At 36.7% G+C, this 14,182-nt stretch overlaps 1 long non-coding RNA gene across 1 annotated transcript; it reads left to right on the top strand.

The window, feature by feature from the left end:
- The first annotated feature begins 1,667 nt into the window (after positions 1-1,667).
- On the top strand, positions 1,668-5,241 carry LOC138307877 (uncharacterized). Its single transcript, XR_011206055.1, has 4 exons — positions 1,668-2,139; positions 3,599-3,697; positions 3,794-3,880; positions 4,016-5,241. It is a non-coding gene; the product is annotated as an uncharacterized lncRNA (long non-coding RNA).
- Positions 5,242-14,182: the final 8,941 nt, after the last annotated feature.

The raw sequence follows: 14,182 nt of genomic DNA, 5'->3' as shown, positions 1-14,182 counted from the left end.
TCCCGACAAAGTGTTGTTATTTTTCGGGTCAATCCGAAATCCAAGATGGCCGCCAAAGCCGCCATCTTGAAAGCACATTTTGAACTTCTTCTCAAGTTCTACTGGTGCGATTTGGCTGAAACTTGCATGAAATGATCCTGACATGGTCCCGACAAAGTGTTGTTATTTTTCGGGTCAATCCGAAATACAAGATGGCCGCCACAGCCGCCATCTTGAAAACACATTTTGAACTTCTTCTCAAGTTCTACCAGTGCGATTTGGCTGAAACTTGCATGAAATGATCCTGACATGGTCTCGACAAAGTGTTATTTTTCGGGTCGATCCGAAATCCAAGATGGCCGCCACAGCCGCCATCTTGAAAATACATTTTGAACTTCTTCTCAAGTTCTACCGGTGCGATTTGGCTGAAACTTGCATGAAATGATCCTGACATGGTCCCGACAAAGTGTTGTTATTTTTCGGGTCGATCCGAAATCCAAGATGGCCGCCACAGCCGCCATCTTGAAAACACATTTTGAACTTCTTCTCAAGTTCTACCGGTGCGATTTGGCTGAAACTTGCATGAAATGATCCTGACATGGTCCCGACAAAGTGTTGTTATTTTTCGGGTCGATCCGAAATCCAAGATGGCCGCCACAGCCGCCATCTTGAAAACACATTTTGAATTTCTTCTAAAGTTCTACCGGTGCGGTTTGGCTGAAACTGGCATGAAATGATCCTGATATGGTCCCGACAAAGTGTTGTTATTTTTCGGGTCGATCCGTAATCCAAGATGGCCGCCAAAGCCGTCATCTTGAAAACACATTTTGAACTTCTCAAGTTCTACCAGTGCGATTTGGCTGAAACTTGCATGAAATGATCCTGACATGGTCCCGACAAAGTGTTGTTACATCTCTGGTTGATCCCAAATCGAAGATGGCTACCATGACACTATATCTAATTAACTTCCTACATGTTAAGGCCCTTTGGCCTCTTGTTTGAAAGAAAATTTGTTGAAAGAAATTGAAAATGATCCTGACATGGTCCTGACAAAGTGACACCATATGAAATTAAATTTACTATTGCCAAGGTAGTCAGATGACCGTTAAGGCCCTTTGGGCCTCTTGTTTATTTTATTTTTAAATTTTATTTTTTGTGTTAATTAGACTATTATATACACGATTAAACACCAATTATTGATCAAATGATGAATATCATTTATGCTCTGTCGGCGGTGGAGCACCTTTAAAATATTGCTGATATGTTTCGTCCACAACTTATATTTTGGTTCACTAATAAGTGCCCCTTTGTTACATTTTTTAAGCAAATACGGTATCAGGATACATGTACACCAAAACCACAGGAAGGAGATCTAGACTGACCAATCTTATTATGAAAGCTAAAGGAACCAAATCGACCAATCATGTCAGGAATTAAATTTGTCCAAAGAAAAATCGAATCACTCAATCATTTACAGGGCCATTCAGGCTGACGTCACACTGGTCAGAACAATAGATTAAGCCACGCCCAACCGGTGGTCTAAATTGGCTTGGGTTTCGTAGAGATATATAGGGAGAAAAATACAGGTACAATGTAAGTTGATAACTATCGACACAGAAATGTCAACGAAAATTGGAAGACATCATTATAAAGGGCATAAACCCATCACCATTTTGAGATATAACATTTAAGGATCGGTAGGAAAATAAGAAGGAAATCATTAATTAAAAATTTACACTGTACAGTAATACAATGCCAAACCACCAAAGGAGCTTATTAACTGGCCATTGTGACGCCACTAATTACTGTATGAATGGGCTTTGTCTGTCCTGCACTACATAGAGGTTCCTCCACAAGTGACTATTTATCATGTTTATCAAACTCGAGTTAGTTAATTTTTTGAAAATTAACTAACGAAGGTTTTGATAAACATGGCTAATGCTGAAAAACATGACTAATGCTGTTGCTAATGCTGACCACGTTAACCTTCAGTACTTTTGTCAATAGACTATTCACGACTCAACGACCAATGACAATGACATCGATCGTGTCAATACAAAAGGAAGGATCGCTAGGTGGCGCTCACTTCGAAGCATTCACAGTCTTCCATCACACGCGGTCAGTCCACGCGGTCAGAATGTAGTATAATTCATAACAAAGGTAAGTTGTTTCTTTTGACATTTTATTACACAAAGTATTTACGTAGTATTTTTCAGGGGCCGCGGTGGCCGAGTGGTTAAGATGTACCGACATATTACCACATGCCCTCCACCTCTGGGTCGCGAGTTCGAATCCCATGTGGGGCAGTTGCCAGGTACTGGCCGTTGGCGGTGGTTTTTCTCCGGGTACTCCGGCTTTCCTCCACCAACAAACCTGGCACGTCCTTAAATGACCCTGGCTGTCAATAGGACGTTAAACTAATCAAACCAAACCAAAACGTAGTATTTACATATTCAGCAAACCTCTTTGATGCATAATCAATTTTTTATCCTTCTTTCTATAAAATACATACCAAATATGGAGATAGTCACGGTGTTGATGGGTTAGGTGGTAGAAGTAGAAGTAACGGTGCTGACCTACACAAAATTTGTCGGTCAGCACCGTTATGTAAGAATCTAACCTCGGTGGACGGCGAAGCACACGCCGAAGCCTTACGTTGATTAACTAAATATAGTCACACACAAACAATTTAACTTAATTTTAAGTTTTCGAAATGCTTTCACGTCTCAGAGCTTATCACAAAACGCTGCGTATTAGTATGAGAATGTATAGGATACCTAAATATAAAATCATCCTTACTGCAAACAAATGTCATAAGAGGGATTAAAGTAACGTCACCTCTATAGAAAGTTTTAGCGTTACCAACCATATAAAGATATCTTGTAAAAAAAATCTCATGATTAAATCGGTCAGCACCATTATGTACATGTAACATTTTGACCTTGGTGGATAGTAGGTCAACGTTATTTATCTAATTACATAGTCTCAAACAACCAATTGACGAATAGGTTACATTAGAGATATTAAAGTAGCGTCATCTCTATGCAAATTTTAGCGTTATCACTCAAATTAATGGATTTTGTAGAAACGTTACCAGTCGCCAAACATTTTGACATTCATTTCCCCCTCAACCAATCATTTTCCAGAATGATTTTCTGGAGGCGTTATTCATATCTTTCAAAATGTAAATTAGAAGCTATTCCTACCTTTTTCGATGAGTCTATATACAAAAATTTTAATATTCCCCACCCACCCAATCGTTTTCCAGATTCACCCCCATATAAAAGAGATCTATTCCACACAGTCCAAGACAGATTTTCATCTTAAAATCAATATGGCAGAACGGTATTTTTCTGGTTCTGGGTTGTACGTCCAACTGTCAAGTTACAGAGGGATAACATATGTGCATATTAATGGAGGAAACGGGAGGTGCGCTACCGTGAGCGCACCTGACTCTGAACTATCTTGACTTAGCCAATAACTACAACGTCCTTGCGGAGGTTAAAAAAAGGATGGATCAGGTAAGTGTGACTACTACTACCATTTTCTCATTAACAAATTCTGTCGTTTATTCTGTATATGCTGGTACTATAAATGCTTAAACTATTTCTGTGCTTAGGAGTTGTCCAAACCAACAACTAAAGCTACAACCACTACACCGCCACAGGCACCGCAGACGGTGGTCCCACAGGCACCGGTACCGCAGGCAGTTCAGATGGTGAGTATTTTTGTTTACCTCTGTAACACCCAATGTTGATGTTATACGCTTTTACTGGTGCATGGTAGCTTAAATAAGGATTTCCATTTGTTTCAGAAAAGAAAAAGAGACGATGAAGAAGAGGTGACGAAAAGAAGGCGGGTAGCCTCCCCGACACCATCCCCCACCTCATCAAACACTGTGGTAAGTTTTAATTTACCACGAATGAGTTTGTAGCTATTATTTCTAAAGATTCAAAAGTTCTCATAAAAGATAAAAGCAACAGTTTATGTTTTATATTCAGTAAAAATTTAGAAATTTATTGATTTCCCATTTTAGCTAACCTCTGACTTCCAACAAATACATTTGGATGAAGATGTACTCAAGGCCCTTCTCGTCTCATTAGATATGTAAAGTGAGTAACCCATTTTTAAAATGTTCATTTTGAATAAATGATTTTATTTTTTTTCTTTCATTCTGAATGAGATGTCTTATATTGAATACATTATAATATATTTCTTTCTCTCTTTTCAGAAATCCAAAATAAATGTCGTGAATGGTATAAGATGTGTTTGTTCTATCTGTAGTAATAACCAGGTAAAGTATTGATGACTCTAAATGCTACTGTTAACAGACTATTCACACTAATGCTGACCATGTTAACCTTCAGTACTTTTGTCAATAGACTATTCTTGACTCAACGACCAATGACTATGACTTTGACCGTGTCAATACAAAGGAAGGACCGCTAGGTGGCGCTCACGTCGAAGCATGCGCAGTCTTCCACCACGCGGTCAGTCCACGCTGTCAGAATGTAGTATAGTTCATAACAAAGGTAAGTTTTTCTTTTTACATTTTATTGCACAAAGTACTACGTAGTATTTATATATTCGGCAAACTTCCACACTAAAATATACAAGCATAACAATCCTTTTCACTAAAATATTTACAAATCAAAAATGAATCTTACGATAAATTTTTACACAAAAGTGAAACATGAACTGAACGAAAACTATCTGCGAAACGTTAATGAAATACTAAAATTTTGCAAAACAAAAGTGTTGAAGAATTTAAAGTCAATAAACTATTTTCCGATTTTGTAATGTCCGTAGGGTAGAGTGTTGATTCCGTCTAAGACATATCTCTTATCGTCAAAACTGTTTAGAGTTACTTTGTTCTGGCTGAGGATATGGAGTTGGTGTTTCGTGGATTGAATGTGGTGCACGTTGGCGTAAAACACAGTCTGGTCAAATAAACATTCTTTATAGAGTTTGTGGTCTAGGTCATGTTCGATGACAGTTCTAGCTACACATTTAGCGGTACGTTTTTCTTTTTCTCCGTAGATGTAAGAGTACATTTTAGCTCTAAGTCCAACAAACTCCCTGATCGGTTTGAAATTGTTGAATAATATATAACCTTAATGCCAGATATTGAAAATGAAAAACCATTGAAAAATTATTTTCTCGTTTTTAGATCAGACCATAGAAACTTTGCCCCGCGAAAATAGCCGGCTATAGGTATCTACTGTATTTATGCTTGAATCTGAAAAACAGTCAAACAATAAAAAAAACACTACCTTTTAAAAATATTGCATTGGAATATGTTTCAGAAAATACACTTTTACTGTATATTGGTTTAAAAACATTTATGCATTAATGTAAGCAGAGTTTAAAGTCAACAAAAATGTTTTTAGTCTAGCGCAAGATTATCAGATGATGTAGACAGTTACACAGTGAAAATACAACTTTGAAATGTGTCTACCCCCTGCTCCAAACACCGTTCTGACATGATTGAAAGTTCTCAAAAAGCTTGGAAATGAACTGGTATCAATTCACAACCATTTATTGATTGGTCAGTCTAACAACACAATTGCACGTTCATTCTTTGTAAACTATATAACAAAACCGTAAGCGCCTCCATCCCTAGGATTTAACAATGTTTTACATGTGATGCCTTTAACCTCAGCATTGTATCCTATATCACATGAACTTGTCAGTCTAAATCATGACATACACTGTATTAATGTGTCACAAGCACAGAAAGAGTTAAAGATGCTCCACCGCTGACAAAAGGTATTTTTTCACTATCAAAAACAGGAGCAGACGATTTAGTATTTTTCTTCAGTTACAAAAGTTACTTACTTTACACCATTACCAACATTGAGAGGTTTCAGCTTCTAATTTTACTTCAAGTTAAAGATATGAAAAATAATTAATTGCTTCCCGAAAAAAATTCATGGCACTGTATCCTATATGGAATTAAGTACTGATTGCGCCTGCACCAAAGGCAACATAATCTTTTTTATTTTATTTTTTGTGTTAATTAGACTATTATATACACGATTAAACACCAATTATTGATCAAATGATGAATATCATTTATGCTCTGTCGGCGGTGGAGCACCTTTAAAATATTGCTGATATGTTTCGTCCACAACTTATATTTTGGTTCACTAATAAGTGCCCCTTTGTTACATTTTTTAAGCAAATACGGTATCAGGATACATGTACACCAAAACCACAGGAAGGAGATCTAGACTGACCAATCTTATTATGAAAGCTAAAGGAACCAAATCGACCAATCATGTCAGGAATTAAATTTGTCCAAAGAAAAATCGAATCACTCAATCATTTACAGGGCCATTCAGGCTGACGTCACACTGGTCAGAACAATAGATTAAGCCACGCCCAACCGGTGGTCTAAATTGGCTTGGGTTTAGTAGAGATATATAGGGAGAAAAATACAGGTAAGTTGATAACTATCGACACAGAAATGTCAACGAAAATTGGAAGACATCATTGAAAAAGGGCATAAACCCATCACCATTTTGAGATATAACATTTAAGGATCGGTAGGAAAATAAGAAAGAAATCATTAATTAAAAATTTACACTGTACAGTAATACAATGCCAAACCACCAAAGGAGCTTAACTGGCCATTGTGACGTCACTAATTACTGTATGAATGGGCTTTGTCTGTCACTGCTCTATATCAGAAAACATATATACATAGAGATTGGCAACTTCGCCATTTTTACGATAGGCAGATGTACCTCTGTATATCCCTAGGGGCTTTTAGATAAACTCTTTAATAGTTAAATACAACAGAATAACTTTTAATATGTTATAAAAAGTTCAGTAATTTTCAGATGAATGTTGTACATTTTGTTTTTGAAATAAAATAATTCAAGTTTACGGTGCGCATTTGGCTAGGTAAAACTTGAAAAAAAATGATTCCTGGAACACGGTGTCAGTTTGAATGCGTTATATTTTCGGGTCGATCCGAATCAAGATGGCCGCCAAGCCAGGTAAAAATGCTTTTTAACTTCTTCACTTTCAAAAATTCTACGTGTGCAACGAATTTGGCTGAAAACTTGATCAGGGCATAAAATGAAGCATAATGTTTTTCTTCTAAAATTGTTGATTAAAAAATATCATGTTTAAAAGAATAACTTAGAAGTAGTTAGCAAGGGAAATTGCTATAACTGGAGGTCCCTATGCCCTGTCAACATGACATAGAAGGGAGGTTTCCAATCTCTATGTATATATGTTCTGTCTATATAGAAGGTTCCTCGCACAAGTGACTGTTATTTATCATGTTTTTCAAACTCGAGTTAGTTAATTTTTTGAAAATTAACTAATGAAGGTTTTGATAAACATGGCTAATGCTGAAAAAACATGACTAATGCTGTTGCTAATGCTGACCACGTTAACCTTCAGTTACTTTTGGTCAATAGACTATTCACGACTCAACGACCAATGACAATGACATCGATCGTGTGTCAATACAAAAGGAAGGGATCGCTTAGGTGGACGCTCACTTCGAAGCATTCACAGTCTTCCATCACACGCGGTCAGTCCACGCGGTCAGAATGTAGTATAATTCATAACAAAGGTAAGTTGTTTCTTTTGACATTTTATTACACAAAGTATTTACGTAGTATTTTTCAGGGGCCGCGGTGGGCCGAGTGGTTAAGATGTACCGACATATTACCACATTGCCCTCTACCTCTGGGTCGCGAGTTCGAATCCCATGTGGGGCAGTTGCCAGGTACTGGCCGTTGGTCGGTGATTTTTCCTCCGGGTACTCCGGCTTTCCTCCACCAACAAAAACTGGCACGTCCTTAAATGACCCTGGGCTGTCATTAGGACGTTAAAACTAATCAAACCAAACCAAAACGTAGTATTTACATATTCAGCAAACCCCTTTGATGCATAATCAATTTTTTATCCTTCTTTCTATAAAATACATACCAAATATGGAGATAGTCACGGTGTTGATGGGTTAGGTGGTAGAAGTAGAAGTAACGGTGCTGACCTACACAAAATTTGTCGGTCAGCACCGTTATGTAAATAGAATCTAACCTCGGTGGACGGCGAAGCACACGCCGAAGCCTTACGTTGATTAACTAAATATAGTCACACACAAACAATTTATCTTAATATTAAGTTTTCGAAATGCTTTCACGTCTCAGAGCTTATCACAAAACGCTGCGTATTAGTATGAGAATGTATAGGATACCTAAATATAAAATCATCCTTACTGCAAAACAAATGTCATAAGAGGGATTAAAGTAACGTCACCTCTATAGAAAGTTTTAGCGTTACCAACCATATTAAGATATCTTGTAAAAAAAAATCATGATTAAAATCGGTCAGCACCATTATGTACATGTAACATTTTGACCTTGGTGGATAGTAGGTCAACGTTATTTATCTAATTACATAGTCTCAAACAACCAATTGACGAATAGGTTACATTAAAGATATTAAAAGTAGCGTCATCTCTATGCAAATTTTAGCGTTATCACTCAAATTAATGGATTTTGTAGAAAACGTTACCAGTTCGCCAAACATTTTGACATTCATTTCCCCCTCAACCAATCATTTTCCAGAATGATTTTCTGGAGGCGTTAGTTCATATCTTTCAAAATGTAAATTAGAAGCTATTCCTACCTTTTTCGATGAGTCTATATACAAAAAATTTTAATATTCCCCACCCACCCAATCGTTTTCCAGATTCACCCCCATATAAAAGAGATCTATTCCACACAGTCCAAGACAGATTTTCATTCTTAAAATCAATATGGCAGAACGGTATTTTTCTGGTTCTGGGTTGTACGTCCAACTGTCAAGTTACAGAGGGATAACACACTTGATCGTGCACATATTAATGGAGGAAGGCAAACGGGAGACAAAGCATGCAGCTACCAGTGAGCGCACGTCTGACAAAACATATCTTGACTTAGCCATCTCTGAACTAACTACAATCGTCCTTGCGCGTGAGAGGTATTACAAAAAAAAAGGAAATCGGATCAGTGTTAAGTGTGACTACTACTACTACCATTTTCTCATTAACAAATTCTGTCGTTTATTCTGTATATTCTGCTATAAATGCCTGATCTGGTACACTATAAATGGCTTGGTCCTCTTCAAACATGCATTTCTGGCGCTTAGGACCTGTTGTCCAAACCTCTAGCAACAAAGACTTTCAAAGCTACAACCATCTACACCGCCACAGGCACTTGGGACTCCCCGACGCACCACGGTGGTCATCGCCACAGGCACCGCAGACGGTGGTCCCACAGGCACCGGTACCGCAGGGCAGTTCAGATGGTGAGTATTTTTGTTTACCTCTGTAACACCTAATGTTGATGTTATAACGCTTTTACTGGTGCATGGTAGCTTAAATAAGGATTTCCATTTGTTTCAGAAAAGAAAAAGAGACGATGAAGAAGAGGTGACGAAAAGAAGGCGGGTAGGGCCTCCCCGACACCATCCCCCACCTCATCATAAACACTGTGGTAAGTTTTAATTTACCACGAATGAGTTTGTAGCTATTTCTAAAGATTTAAAAGTTCTCATAAAAGATAAAAGCAACAGTTTATGTTTTATAGTTCAGTAAAAAATTAGAAATTTATTGATTTCCCATTTTAGCTAACTTCTCTGACTTCCAACAAATACATTTGGATGAAGATGTACTCAAGGCCCTTCTCGCCTCATTAGATATGTAAAGTGAGTAACCCATTTTTAAAATGTTCATTTTTGAATAAATGATTTTATATTTTTTCTTTCATTCTGAATGAGATGTCTTATATTGAATACGTTATAATATATTTCTTTCTCTCTCTTTTCAGAAATCCAAAATAAATGTCATGAATGGTATAAGATGATGTGTTTGTTCTATCTGTAGTAATAACCAGGTAAAAGTATTGATGACTCTAAATGCTACTGTTAACAGACTATTCACACTAATGCTGACCATGTTAACCTTCAGTAACTTTTTGTCAATGAGAACTATTCTTGACTCAACGACCAATGAACTATGACTTTGACCAAACCGTGACAATTAATACAAAAGAGAGAGGACCGCTTACTAGGGTGGGGGGGGGCGCTCACACACCGGTGGGCGCATTCAGCCACGAAGCGGGATGCGCCGCGTCGACAGTCTTCCTTTTCACCGCAAAAAAGTCAGTTTTTTCCCACCACGCGGGTCAGTCCAACCACCACGCTGTCAGAATGTAGTATATAGTTCATAACCAAAAAGGGGTAAGTTTTTTCTTTTATTACATTTTATTAGCACAAAGTTACTACTACGTAGTATTTTTATAGATATTCGGGCAAAAACTTCTTTCCTACACTTAAAATATACAAGACGCCATAAACAATAATACCTTTTCACTATAAATTATATTTACACAAATTCAAAAATGAATCTTACGATAAATATTTACACAAAAGTGAAACATGAACTGAACGAAAAACTATCTGCGAAACGTTAATGAAATACTAAAATTTTGCAAAACAAAAGTGTTGAAGAATTTAAAGTCAATAAACTATTTTCCGATTTTGTAATGTCCGTAGGGTAGAGTGTTGATTCCGTCTAAGACATATCTCTTATCGTCAAAACTGTTTTTAGAGTTACTTTGTTCTGGCTGAGGATATGGAGTTGGTGTTTCGTGGATTGAATGTGGTGCACGTTTGGCGTTGGCGTAAAACACAGTCTGGTCAAATAAACATTCTTTATAGAGTTTGTGGTCTAGGTCATGTTCGATGACAGTTCTAGCTACACATTTAGCGGTACGTTTTTCTTTTTCTCCGTAGATGTAAGAGTACATTTTAGCTCTAAGTCCAACAAAACTCCCTGATTTTGAAATTGTTGAATAATATATAACCTTAATGCCAGATATTGAAAATGAAAAACCATTAAAAAATGATTTTCTCGTTTTTTAGATCAGACCATAGAAACTTTGCCCGCGAAAATAGCCGACTATACGGTATCTACTGTATTTAAGTTTGAATCTGAAAAACAGTCAAAACAATAAAAAAAAAACACTACCTTTTAAAAATATTGCATTGGAATATGTTTCAGAAAATATACACTTTTACTGTATATTGGTTTAAAAAAACTATTTATGCATCAATGTAAGCAGAGTTTAAAGTCAACAAAAATGTTTTTAAGTCTAGCGCAAAATTATCAGATGATGTAGACAGTTACACAGTGAAAATACAACTTTGAAATGTGTCTACCCTCTGCTCCAAACACCGTTCTGACATGATTGAAAGTTCTCAAAAAGCTTGGAAATGAACTGGTATCAATTCACAACCATTTATTGATTGGTCAGTCTAAACAACACAATTGCACGTTCATTCTTTGTAAACTATATAACAAAACCGTAAGCGCCTCCATCCCTAGGATTTAACAATGTTTTACATGTGATGCCTCTAACCTCAGCATTGTATCCTATATCACATGAACTTGTGAGTCTAAATCATGACATACACGTAATAATGATTCTCATTGGTTAAAAGGCATAAGAATGTGACTGTATTAATGTGTCACAAGCACAGAAAGAGTTAAAGATGCTCCACCGCTGACAAAAGGTATTTTTTCACTATCAAAAACAGGAGCAGACGATTTAGTATTTTTCTTCAGTTACAAAAGTTACTTACTTTACACCATTACCAACATTGAGAGGTTTCAGCTTCTAATTTTACTTCAAGTTAAAGATATGAAAAATAATTAATTGCTTCCCGAAAAAAATTCATGGCACTGTATCCTATATGGAATTAAGTACTGATTGCGCCTGCACCAAAGGCAACATAATCTTTTTTATTTTATTTTTTGTGTTAATTAGACTATTATATACACGATTAAACACCAATTATTGATCAAATGATGAATATCATTTATGCTCTGTCGGCGGTGGAGCACCTTTAAAATATTGCTGATATGTTTCGTCCACAACTTATATTTTGGTTCACTAATAAGTGCCCCTTTGTTACATTTTTTAAGCAAATACGGTATCAGGATACATGTACACCAAAACCACAGGAAGGAGATCTAGACTGACCAATCTTATTATGAAAGCTAAAGGAACCAAATCGACCAATCATGTCAGGAATTAAATTTGTCCAAAGAAAAATCGAATCACTCAATCATTTACAGGGCCATTCAGGCTGACGTCACACTGGTCAGAACAATAGATTAAGCCACGCCCACCGGTGGTCTAAATTGGCTTGGGTTTAGTAGAGATATATAGCGAGAAAAATACAGGTACAATGTAAGTTGATAACTATCGACACAGAAATGTCAACGAAAATTGGAAGACATCATTATAAAGGGCATAAACCCATCACCATTTTGAGATATAACATTTAAGGATCGGTAGGAAAATAAGAAGGAAATCATTAATTAAAAATTTACACTGTACAGTAATACAATGCCAAACCACCAAAGGAGCTTAACTGCATTGTGACCATTGTGACGTCTGTCTGCTAATTACTGTATGAATGGGCTTTGTAGCAGATGTCCTGCTCTTTAATAGTTAATACACTACATAAAAAAAATATTTTAACGTATATATTAATAAAACAAAATGCACTTCCGGTTTTGAATGCCTTTTCCACTCAAGATAACATCAATTGGAAAACTGATCTATTTGTTTAAACTTTGTGTTGATGCAAAAATATCATGTTTAAAAGAATTATTAGAAGTAGTTAGCAAGGGAAAATGCTAATAACTGAGTCCTAACATAGACAAAGAAGGAGTTTCCAATCTCTATGTATATATGTTTCTGTCTGTATAGAGGTTCCTCCACAAGTGACTGTTATTTATCATTTTATCAAACTGAGTTAAATTTTTTAAAATTAACTAACGAAGGTTTTGATAAACATGGCTAATGCTGAAAAACATGACTAATGCTGTTGCTAATGCTGACCACGTTAACCTTCAGTACTTTTGTCAATAGACTATTCACGACTCAACGACCAATGACTATGACATCGATCGTGTCAATACAAAAGGAAGGATCGCTAGGTGGCGCTCACGTCGAAGCATTCACAGTCTTCCATCACACGCGGTCAGTCCACGCGGTCAGAATGTAGTATAACTCATAACAAAGGTAAGTTGTTTCTTTTGACATTTTATTACACAAAGTATTTACGTAGTATTTTTCAGGGGCCGCGGTGGCCGAGTGGTTAAGATGTACCGACATATTACCACATGCCCTCCACCTCTGGGTCGCGAGTTCGAATCCCATGTGGGGCAGTTGCCAGGTACTGGCCGTTGGTCGGTGATTTTTCTCCGGGTACTCCGGCTTTCCTCCACCAACAAACCTGGCACGTCCTTAAATGACCCTGGCTGTCATTAGGACGTTAAACTAATCAAACTAAACCAAAACGTAGTATTTACATATTCAGCAAACCCCTTTGATGCATAATCAATTTTTTATCCTTCTTTCTATAAAATACATACCAAATATGGAGATAGTCACAGTGTTGATGGGTTAGGTGGTAGAAGTAGAAGTAACGGTGCTGACCTACACAAAATTTGTCGGTCAGCACCGGTATGTAAGAATTTAACCTCGGTGGACGGCGAAGCACACGCCGAAGCCTTACGTTGATTAACTAAATATAGTCACACACAAACAATTTATCTTAATATTAAGTTTTCGAAATGCTTTCACGTCTCAGAGCTTATCACAAAACGCTGCGTATTAGTATGAGAATGTATAGGATACCTAAAAATGTCATAAGAGGGATTAAAGTAGCGTCACCTCTATAGAAAGTTTTGGCGTTACCAACCATATTAAGATATCTTGTAAAAAAAAAATCATGATTAAATCGGTCAGCACCATTATGTACATGTAACATTTTGACCTTGGTGGATAGTAGGTCAACGTTATTTATCTAATTACATAGTCTCAAACAACCAATTGACGAATAGGTTACATTAGAGAATTTAAAGTAGCGTCATCTCTATGCAAATTTTAGCGTTATCACTCAAATTAAAGGATTTTGTAGAAACGTTACCAGTCGCCAAACATTTTGACATTCATTTCCCCCTCAACCAATCATTTTCCAGAATGATTTTCTGGAGGCGTTATTCATATCTTTCAAAATGTAAATTAGAAGCTATTCCTACCTTTTTCGATGAGTCTATATACAAAAATTTTAATATTCCGCACCCACCCAATCGTTTTCCAGATTCACCCCATATAAAAGA

This window comes from Argopecten irradians, chromosome 14 (genome assembly GCF_041381155.1).
Source record: "Argopecten irradians isolate NY chromosome 14, Ai_NY, whole genome shotgun sequence".
NCBI lineage: Eukaryota > Metazoa > Mollusca > Bivalvia > Pectinida > Pectinidae > Argopecten > Argopecten irradians.
Note: the sequence above shows the minus strand (reverse complement) of the source record. Positions and strands in the feature narration are given on the sequence as shown.